This window comes from Amblyomma mixtum, chromosome 9 (genome assembly GCF_055824585.1).
Source record: "Amblyomma mixtum isolate Tamu chromosome 9, ASM5582458v1, whole genome shotgun sequence".
In the NCBI taxonomy this organism is placed as follows: domain Eukaryota; kingdom Metazoa; phylum Arthropoda; class Arachnida; order Ixodida; family Ixodidae; genus Amblyomma; species Amblyomma mixtum.
In genome coordinates, this window is record NC_143020.1 from 90,074,918 (window position 1) to 90,084,125 (window position 9,208).

A 9,208-nucleotide genomic window follows, 5' to 3' on the forward strand; every position below is an offset into this window, starting at 1 on the left:
ATTACATTAGCACGAAATAGGTTCTCAATCGCTTAGGACTAAAACCAACAGTGTCTTTATATTTGTTGAGAAAAACGGGAAGATTATGAGCCAAGGATCGCAATTTGTAGTCTGTTCTAAAATGCGTCTGTTCTAATAAATTACTAACCCGTACCCGTGAAAACAATATCAGGCGTTCACCTCACTGTTTGTTGTAGGCTTTTCTTTATTTTGTCCATGTCGGCTTTTTTGCTAATCGCTGCATTGGGGGTAGAGATTTTTTTCCGGAGCCGTGGTGAAAGCCCACGCGCATGGTGTCAAAGATTCGTGAAGCTACATAAGCTCTTCACACTGTCCGTCCAGTACAGAGGCTACCGGCGGCTGCACTTCCCACTATAGTGCTTGTTCGCTTGTTTGTGGTGCGGGAATCTGTTCCGGAGGCGCATGCAACCCTCAGACTCTGGGGTCCTTAGGGTCTCTCCTGCAGGTGCGTCTGCAGGCGTTTGTCAAGGCTGTCCTTCCTTCCACAGTGAGGACAAATGACCTAGACTTGCCACCGTGCTGCACTGTGCAGTGAGTGTTCTGGCTCCAACCACGGATGAAGCGAAGCCCGCCGTCGACGCACTTGAACGGCTCCTCCCCTGAGTGGACCAGCTGGTGGTCGAAGAGATGAGTCCGCTGTGTGAACCTTCTCCCCCATTCTTGGCACAGAAAAGCCCACTTGCTCGTGTGGGCCCGTTCATGCCGGTTGAAATCACCTGTGTGAGGGAAAAGTGAGCATAATGACGAGGTGTGGCACACTGAGCGAGACTGCCTGATAGCCGGCTCAGAAGAGGGAAATAACGATTGCATTACACAAACACCACATACGGTCATTCAGTTGCATGTAGCAGCGTTTACAGGGCTGCGAAAGAAGCGCACTGCAGCCAGTCGGAACTGCGGTCACTTGGACGAGTTAGCATATAAAGCTTTGATCGGCAGTTTTGAAGCGAAAAGCTTCATTAGACTCGTCAACACCGCGCTTCGCGTGGGCCACCCCTAGGCGCCGCCATGGCGCGCCCTTTCCCTCCTCGCCACCGGTGTACCCTTCGCCGCTACCGCGCGGTCTCCTCCGCAGTCCCAAGAGAAGGTTATTTCGCAAGGCGTTGCGATAACACGTGAGCGGCTGCGGCGGCCGTATCAGATTCGCAGACATTCGCCATGGAAGGAAGAAAAGAAGACCCAGAAGTGATAGCCAGGGAGTTGGCTCAAAATCTACACCGCTATCGCGGTGCTCCCAGTGCCTTGTGCGTGAACTGCGACAGCCATGACGTCAAACAAAGCATAAATGCAGCTTTTCGCTTGTATATGCCGGCTTAACCAGAGCTAAGCCACTGCGAATTTTTTTCTTTGCATTATATCTGAGAGAAAAATAACATAAGAAGACACACGCATGTGTAGGTGATTGGAAAAAGGAGAAATAGGTTGCCGGCGAAAGATCTTTGCCTCGCATTGGGAGTTGGCAGCGATAGAGAATGCGAAGATGTGAACACTCTGGTCAAAGAATTTGCCGACCCCCTTCCATGCGCAGCGACTGTAATGGTGACCCTCGGTGTCGCACCAGCAACTACAGGCGCGTCTACACAACTTCCGCTTCTGGGCTCAGCGATTTCTGATTTCACGTCGGATATTCCTACTCGAATGGCTTGATGCCTCCGTAACGGCGCAAACCATCGCATCCGTTTAAACGGTGCGTCGAACACTTCTTCCTTCTGAAGGAGGTCAGAAGGTACGACAACTTCCCCATACGGTGCGGCGACATGCAGTCGGTTGTCATTGCACATTTTGCCTCTTGAATGAACAGCAGACTAAGTTATCGCACTCCTTTTTTTATTGCGAAAGCAATACTACTTGCACTTTCAGGCCTTTGCCGTGCCGCGGCGGTGACCACCAGTGACCTTCATTTGACCTTGATTGCATTAAATTGAATTAGATTGGATTAGATTAGATTAGACTGGATTGGATTGGACTGAATTGGACTGTATCGGATTGGATTGGATTGAATTAGATTAGATTACATTGGATTCGATTGGATAACCAATGCATCACAAGCACCACCACCAGCTACACTACCAGCTGAACCATGGCGTAGGTACGGATAGTGCTTTCGCAACTACTGGGCTTAACCAAGCTAAGCCACAGCGAATTTTTTGCGTAGAGAAGCGAATTGCTGGGAAACGCTGTATTTATATGAAGTCGTGTGGCCAAAGAGCGCCAAACATTGGCCGATGTCCGCTTCATTCTAAAGCCACCACTGTTGGCGATCTATACCAAAAATGAATAGCAAAGCTTATTGCAGAGTCAATCCTCGGCTTACTTTTGATCGCTGGAGTAAGGAGACCAGGCGCAGCGGCGCCTTCCGCGCGGACTAGTCTGATTCTCGATCTCCCGGTGCTCTTCCAGGCGATTTTTCCCAAAGGACAGTTCGTTGCATGTGCCACAGGCGAACACAGTCGGTGAAGTGGGTGAATTGTTTCCATCCTCGGAGGGCGACCCGACTGAGAACTAACACCTTCCAAACAAATAATTTTAACTTTCCTATCGCAGCGCGCACAGTTAATCATCAGTCATCACTGGCACAGAATATATCTGCAAGAAAAAGCGCAACTGTATCTGCGACTTCCTCTTTGCACTTTTTATACTTTGTAATGTTGCTTCTATCATTTACTGTCACAACTGCGCACATAAACCTGAAAAAAAGAATGGTGTACTGTCGACGTGCTTCGCCATGTCTGTGGTGTGCTCTTCATCATTTTCGTGTTTGTCGCTTTGAATTCAATAAATCTTTTTCCTTGATAAACATTTTGTGTTGTTTGATATTGAATTATCGATTACATTGTCAAGTAGCCGGCACTGCTGTACGAGCTCGGCGCTTCAAGGTGTAGTGTAAACAAAATTCAATCGAAAAAAAAATATACTGCTTGCACTAAGTTTTCTCTTTTATTCTTAGGTATTACTTTTCTAATGACTAGGGCATGCGGTTTACGGAAACAAGACGAAAGTGTTTTGAAAGGGTCCATTTATCAGCATATCGATTAAAAGTGCTCACGATCTTTTGACATTAGGCATCAAGGAAGTAGGCACGATTGGAAACAGACATTTCACTATTAGGCCTCTGGGACATGAAGGTTACGGTGCCCCACGGTGCCCCACGCCAATTGCTGACGGACCGCGGCCGCTACTTTTTGTCCCGGGTAGTGGGCGACATACTCCGGTCCTGTTCCACGCAACATAAACTCACTACAGCGTACCATCCTCAAACGAACGGGCTTACCGAGCGCCTGAATAGGCCCCTCTCTGACATGCTATCTATGTACGTCGCACCCGACCATCGTGATTGGGACACTGCCTTGCCCTACGTAACATTTACTTACAATTCATCGCGGCATGACACCATGGGCTATTCGCCTTTCTATCTTTTGTATGGCCGGCATCCTGCGTTGCCATTGGATACACTCCTGCCGCCTTCTTCGGCCTCGACCACGGAGTACGCACGTGACGCCATCGCTCAAGCGAAATCGCCCGCGACCGTCTCACCGCCTCCCAGGCCTACCAGAAGTCAGTTTACGACCGCCGACATCGCCCAGTACACTACACGCCAGGATCACTCGTCCTCGTTTGGTATCCCTCTCGCCGTCTCGGCCTTTCAGAGAAACTCCTACATCAGTATAAGGGCCCTTATCGCGTGCTCCGTCAGGTGACCGACGTCACTTATGAGATGGCCCCCCTCGATCCTCCGTCGTCATCCAACCCCCCCTGCCACTGACGTTGTTCACGTGGTTCGCCTCAAGCCGTACCGTGCACCTGCTACGTCTTCCACTTAGCATCGGACGATGCTTTCGCCGCCGGGAGTTGTGTCAGTGGACAACGAAGAAGACAGTGCTGGGCTCGTGCGCGGAGCGCGAGGAGGACGAAGTGTGATCTGTGCGCCGTTGGCCGTTCGATTGATCTGCTGTCAGCATCCCTCAGTGACTACTCCTTGTGTGTCTACATTTACGGAACAATATTCTTGTTTAACTGACGCAAGCCCAATGCGCTGGTTTCGTGCGCACTTCAAAATTATAGATATACAGTACGCATCTATCATATTCTAATTGTGTGTTTAGGACATAGCAAAAATTAAATTAACCATTGATATTAAATAACAAAACAGACGTTTTGACTGAGTTCCCAAGGCTTTAACATACTTACTTAACATCACGAACAACATCACTTTCAATCTCTTTTTCATAGCTTTCTCACTGATATAGGCTCTAGAATATTTGAAGTTGATATGCATGAAATTGCTCCTAATTTGTCTGAGAAATATGCAGACATTGACAAAAATAAATGAATTTAATAATCAGGCGGACATTGGCACGTGGCTATGTTACCGCACAGACGTACATGTTGACGGCCGGCTAAAGGCTGATGGGGAGCCAAAGCTAGCTACAGGCTTTACTTGTGGCGTCAAACTGCAGAAGAAACAGTGCGGCAACCATAGCAACAAGCATGCACGATGCTCGCGGGAGATGAGAATGAAAATCCCTCTCGACAGCGTTCACTTTATAGCCAGTAAAGAGGTGTGGAGGTAAGAATTCTTTCACTTCCAACGGAAGTGATAAGGGTCCGTACCGACGGTGATAAAGAGAGGCCATAAGCACAGAAGCGAAACATGCGTGTCACGGCTAACTACCAGAGGGGATATTTTGCTTTATAAGAAACAATTCAAATCGCGACTTTGTTATCACAACCACTGTGAATATATTTTTCTTTAGAAAAAGACAACTGATATTGAGGGCTACCGTCAGTGGCGGGACGTTCTACAGTATCCCGTACGCCAGCTCGGTAGTTCTTTGCAGGAGCAGACGATGACAGTCTTGCGCTGCCGAATACACTAACAGAGAAAATGTTTCTCCAAGAGGTCCTGCGATTATTGCGCAGTGACACGCGCTTGAAATGTCTCATGCTGCACTTCCTGCTCTCGTCATTGTCCGCGGTTATGTCTGGCACACAGAAATCACATTTTAGAGGGAGTAGGAAAAATGACAGCCCTCGCCTTTTTAATGTTTCTCCGCGGACTTGGTATAACAGTTGCCACTGATCAGAGGTGCACGGACGTGCTTTACCGCGCGCTAAAAAGCATCCAAGTCCACTTTTTTCCACCGGCCCCGTAAAACGTACCTTAACTAATTTGTTGCCGCCTATACAAAAGATCCCCATTGTGCGCTCAGTAGCTTTGCCGTATGGCTATCACGGGAGCACAGTTTCTATCAAATCAGCCGAGAAAAAGCCTTCTACGAGACAACAGATAAGCCGACAGGGACCGGTCTTCATTTCAGTAGCCGCAGGCTAATCCCGCGCGCGAGCTGCTTACCTTCCTCGCACACCTAGCCTCCCCCCTTTCACCTCACGTGGGCCCGATGGACCGCTCCACCAACCTCTCTACAGCCCACCCTCTGGCCGCTCCTCGCCGCCCACATTCGACACATCCAAGGGACACGTGGCCCCACTCCGCCACCGCCGATGAATAACGCCCACCAAACGGGCAAGTAAGAAGGCTCGGACTTGAGCTGAAAAATAAAAGTTACCTCTCTCTCTCTCTGCTTGATTAGTCAGTCTCTACCTGAAGTTGCTAAAGTGGCACCTCTTTGGCCGTAGGTTCTGCATGATCTCTTAAGCAATCTATCGCTTCCGTTTGACTGAAGTTTTTCCCGAGTGACAATGCTACTCACTGAAATATAAATTAAACAGTTGGTACTACAGGGCTGTAGTTTACAATGTGGCATGCTACTTGAACATTTTATGCCACACCACATTTTCAGGGATTAGTCGCGCAGAACCACCAGCAAGATATCCGTGCAAAAGCGTATCGTGCTAGCGATTTGCTATAGAAGTATGCTGATAAAACGGCTCGCACGCGCTGACTCGCTCGCCCACGAAGCCTACCACAGGGGAACTGAGAGGCGCGGTTACTTGTGTCTTAATTCTCGAAAAAGCCTCACGCGAGCGAAACGCGTGTGCGAACAGGCCAGCATATAATGGAGGGTGCACTGCTCGTTTGTCTAGACAGCGCTCTGCCCGCTCTGTCACAGTGTGCTGTCAGTGATACTGGCACCGTTTTTGTCGTCTACCCATTTTACCTCAGGCCTGTACATGCGTCATACATATAGGCGACAAAGTGCTCCAAAGACGCAGGACTTCGACTTGCTTTCTGTTCCTCTTGAATTACTCCCTGTAGGTCCCACAGTGGTGGCTCGGTGGTTACGGCGCTGGGCTGCTGGCCCGGAAGACGCGGGTTCGATCCCGACCTAGGCGTCCGAATTTCGATGAAGGCGAAATTCTAGAGGCTCGTGTGCTGTGCTATGTCAGTGCACGTTAAAAAACTTCAAGTTATCGAAATTTCTGGAGCCCTTCACTACGACGTCCCTCATAGCCTGATTCGCCTTTGGGACGTTAAACCCCAATAAACCAACCAACGTATACAGCGAAGAAAGTACCAGAGCTTCACTCCGGTGTTTGCTGCGTTTTATTTTATTTCGTTCACTATAACTTTAAGTAGCACTATCTTTTTTCGGAGGTTCCCATGCGCTGGCTTCTTCGTTGCTGGTCGTTGCGTTTCCTTTTTTTTTCTGTCGAACCGAGGAGCAAGCGCACGTGTATGGCGTCACTGATCCTTGATTTCATATAAGCGCATATCATAGTGTGCCCTCTGCAGAGCCTACCGGAGGCTACACTTCCCACTCTCGTACTTCTTCGCTTGGCTCTGGTGAGGGGAACCTCTTCCGGAGCGGCATGCGAGCTGGCGTTGGATCTCTCCTCGGGACGCGTTTTCCTTTCCGCAGTGACGACAAACTAATGAGCTAGACGTGCCACATAAAGTGTGCTGCTGTGTGCGGTGACGACTAAGGATGGCCGCACTGCTTAAGTGGCATCTACAAACAGCGCACTGGTGCGGCTTCACCCCTAAGCGAACCAGCTGGTGGACGAGGAGATGGTCTCGCCGTTTGAATTTCCGGCCGCATTGGTCGCCCTGCAAAGCCGCTCGCGAGTGTGGGTCAGTGCATGCCTTTTTAAATGGCCTCTGTAAGGGAAAAGAGAACAGAATGAGGAGAAGTAGCACACTCAGCAAGACAGATTCATAGCCGGCTCAGATGAGGAAGAGGAACCGCTCCATAAACACACGAGGCCTTTCACCTATGCGTAGCAGGGTTGATATGGAGCGAAAGAAGCGTCTACTGCAGCCAGTTGGCCCAGCGGCCACTGACATGACGTAGGATAATGAAGCCCTGATCAGCGCTTAAAAATTTGTCTCTTCTCTTACCGTACGTATCAGATAAAATTACAAAATAAGTCACAACGCATCTATTGGTCTTTGAAACCGCCGAAATATGTCGGGCGCTCGAGTTCTTTGCAAGCCACTGGACTTAGCAGCGAAGGGGAACGCGAACACACGAACCTCTATTAGCTGATTAGCTTCCATGCGCAGCGACGCTAGTGCCGAGTACCTGGTCGGGGGAAATTTTGTACCCAGTAGAAAACCGGTGGGTACTCGGCGTTATCGGGGTTCGAACGCGAGGCGGATGCGAGGGGGATGCTCTACTACAAGGCCACCGCTTCGGCCAAGGAGATAACTCGGCTGCGTGACGTAACCACTCGCATACATTTAGGGCAAACCGCTTCTGGTGGTGTGTGCATGGTCAAAACGAAATAATTAGGACAGAGTATCCCGCCTGTCTGAGGACGGCCAAAATAGGCCCAGGTGTGTGTTGCCTCCGGTCAACTAGCTGCGATTGGATGATGCAACAGCTTTTCAAGGTCGCCACACAAAGACATGAAAATCGCTTTATCCGTACCCACTATTACGCGCCACGTGTCTTCCGTTCGATGAATTCGCTCCTCGCCGTCAGCGCCCGCGTCGTGATTTCTGCGCGAGCTCCGAACCCGAGACCTCCGCTGCCGGTCGAGGACTCGGGTGGACCTTCATGGAAGCCCTCGTTGTCGTGGCTCACGGCGTTGTGCACCTCGGGCGGGTTCTAGGACGAAGATGTGGCCGCAGCGGCCGGAATACCATGATCCTGCGAAGACACCGAGGCCGGCGGCGCGCCGTGCGGCTTGGCCAGGCTTACGGGCGTCGCGTAGTACGGCTCCTTCACCGCCGTCAGCGACATGTAGCTTAGGTCTTCGTTGGGGTCGGCGCCCGGACTCTCAAGAACCTTGATCTCCGGCACGTCCAGGTCGTGGTTGTCCAGGCACCGTGTGGCCGAGGTGGAGCCACTGCGCACGTCATCATCGCAGTCCTTGTAGTTGAGCACCGGGTTGAGGTGGCCGATGGTGGAGTTAGCGTTGATCATGCCGTAGCCCTTGGCATTCGAGCAGAAGCGCTTGAACACCACGCACAGCCCGATGAGCGATATACTGATGCCCACGAAGAGCACAATGCCTAGGATGATTCTGAAGATCATGGCGTCGGCTGCTTGTGCTATAGCGCTGCGGTCAACAGCAGGAATGGTGTACCTTATCTGGCAAGGGTAGAACGGATTCGATTCCATGCGCAGTTACACTAGTGGTGCCCCTATGTGTAGCACCCGGGTACCACTTCACTACTTTCCTTTCTGAGTGCGATTTCCGGTTCCTTCTGGGATCTCCCCATTAGTGCGGGTCGATGCGTCTCAGTAACGATGCGAACCATCGCAGCCGTATAAACACAGGTCCAATCGTTTGTTCCTTTTGAAGAAAGACGATAGCCACTACAGCTTCACTGTGGAAAACGGTTACATGAAATCAGATTTAACAGCGCGTTTCCCTCGCGAACGAAAGGATGACTAAGTTATCAGACGCCTCCACTTGCTTGGGCAATCGAAATGCTTGAAAACGCTTGGTACTGTGGGTTTATTGGTTTCTAGCGTGTGCGTGAAAGTGCCAAATATTGGTTGATGTTCGCTTGAGTCTAACGCCATTAATATAGGCTTCTTATACCAAAAACCAGAAGCAAAGCGCAATACAGAGTAAAACCTCGGCTTACTTGTTATCGGTGGAGAAAGGGCCCGAGGAGCAGCGGTGCCTTCGTTGCTGCCTCAGCGGATGCTTGTTCAGCCGCTGCTCCTCCAAAACGACATCTTTTAGGGAACAAGTCGCCGCATGTGTCGCAGCGGGACACCGTGGGTGAACCGGATGAAATGGTTCCATTCATGGAAGGCAAACGCACAGG

The 9,208-nt window shown here is 50.4% G+C and overlaps 1 pseudogene; it reads right to left on the bottom strand.

Annotated features, from left to right (window-relative positions):
• Positions 1–432: 432 nt before the first annotated feature.
• Positions 433–8,462, bottom strand: LOC149330070 (uncharacterized; annotated as a pseudogene).
• Between the last annotated feature and the right edge of the window lie 746 nt (positions 8,463–9,208).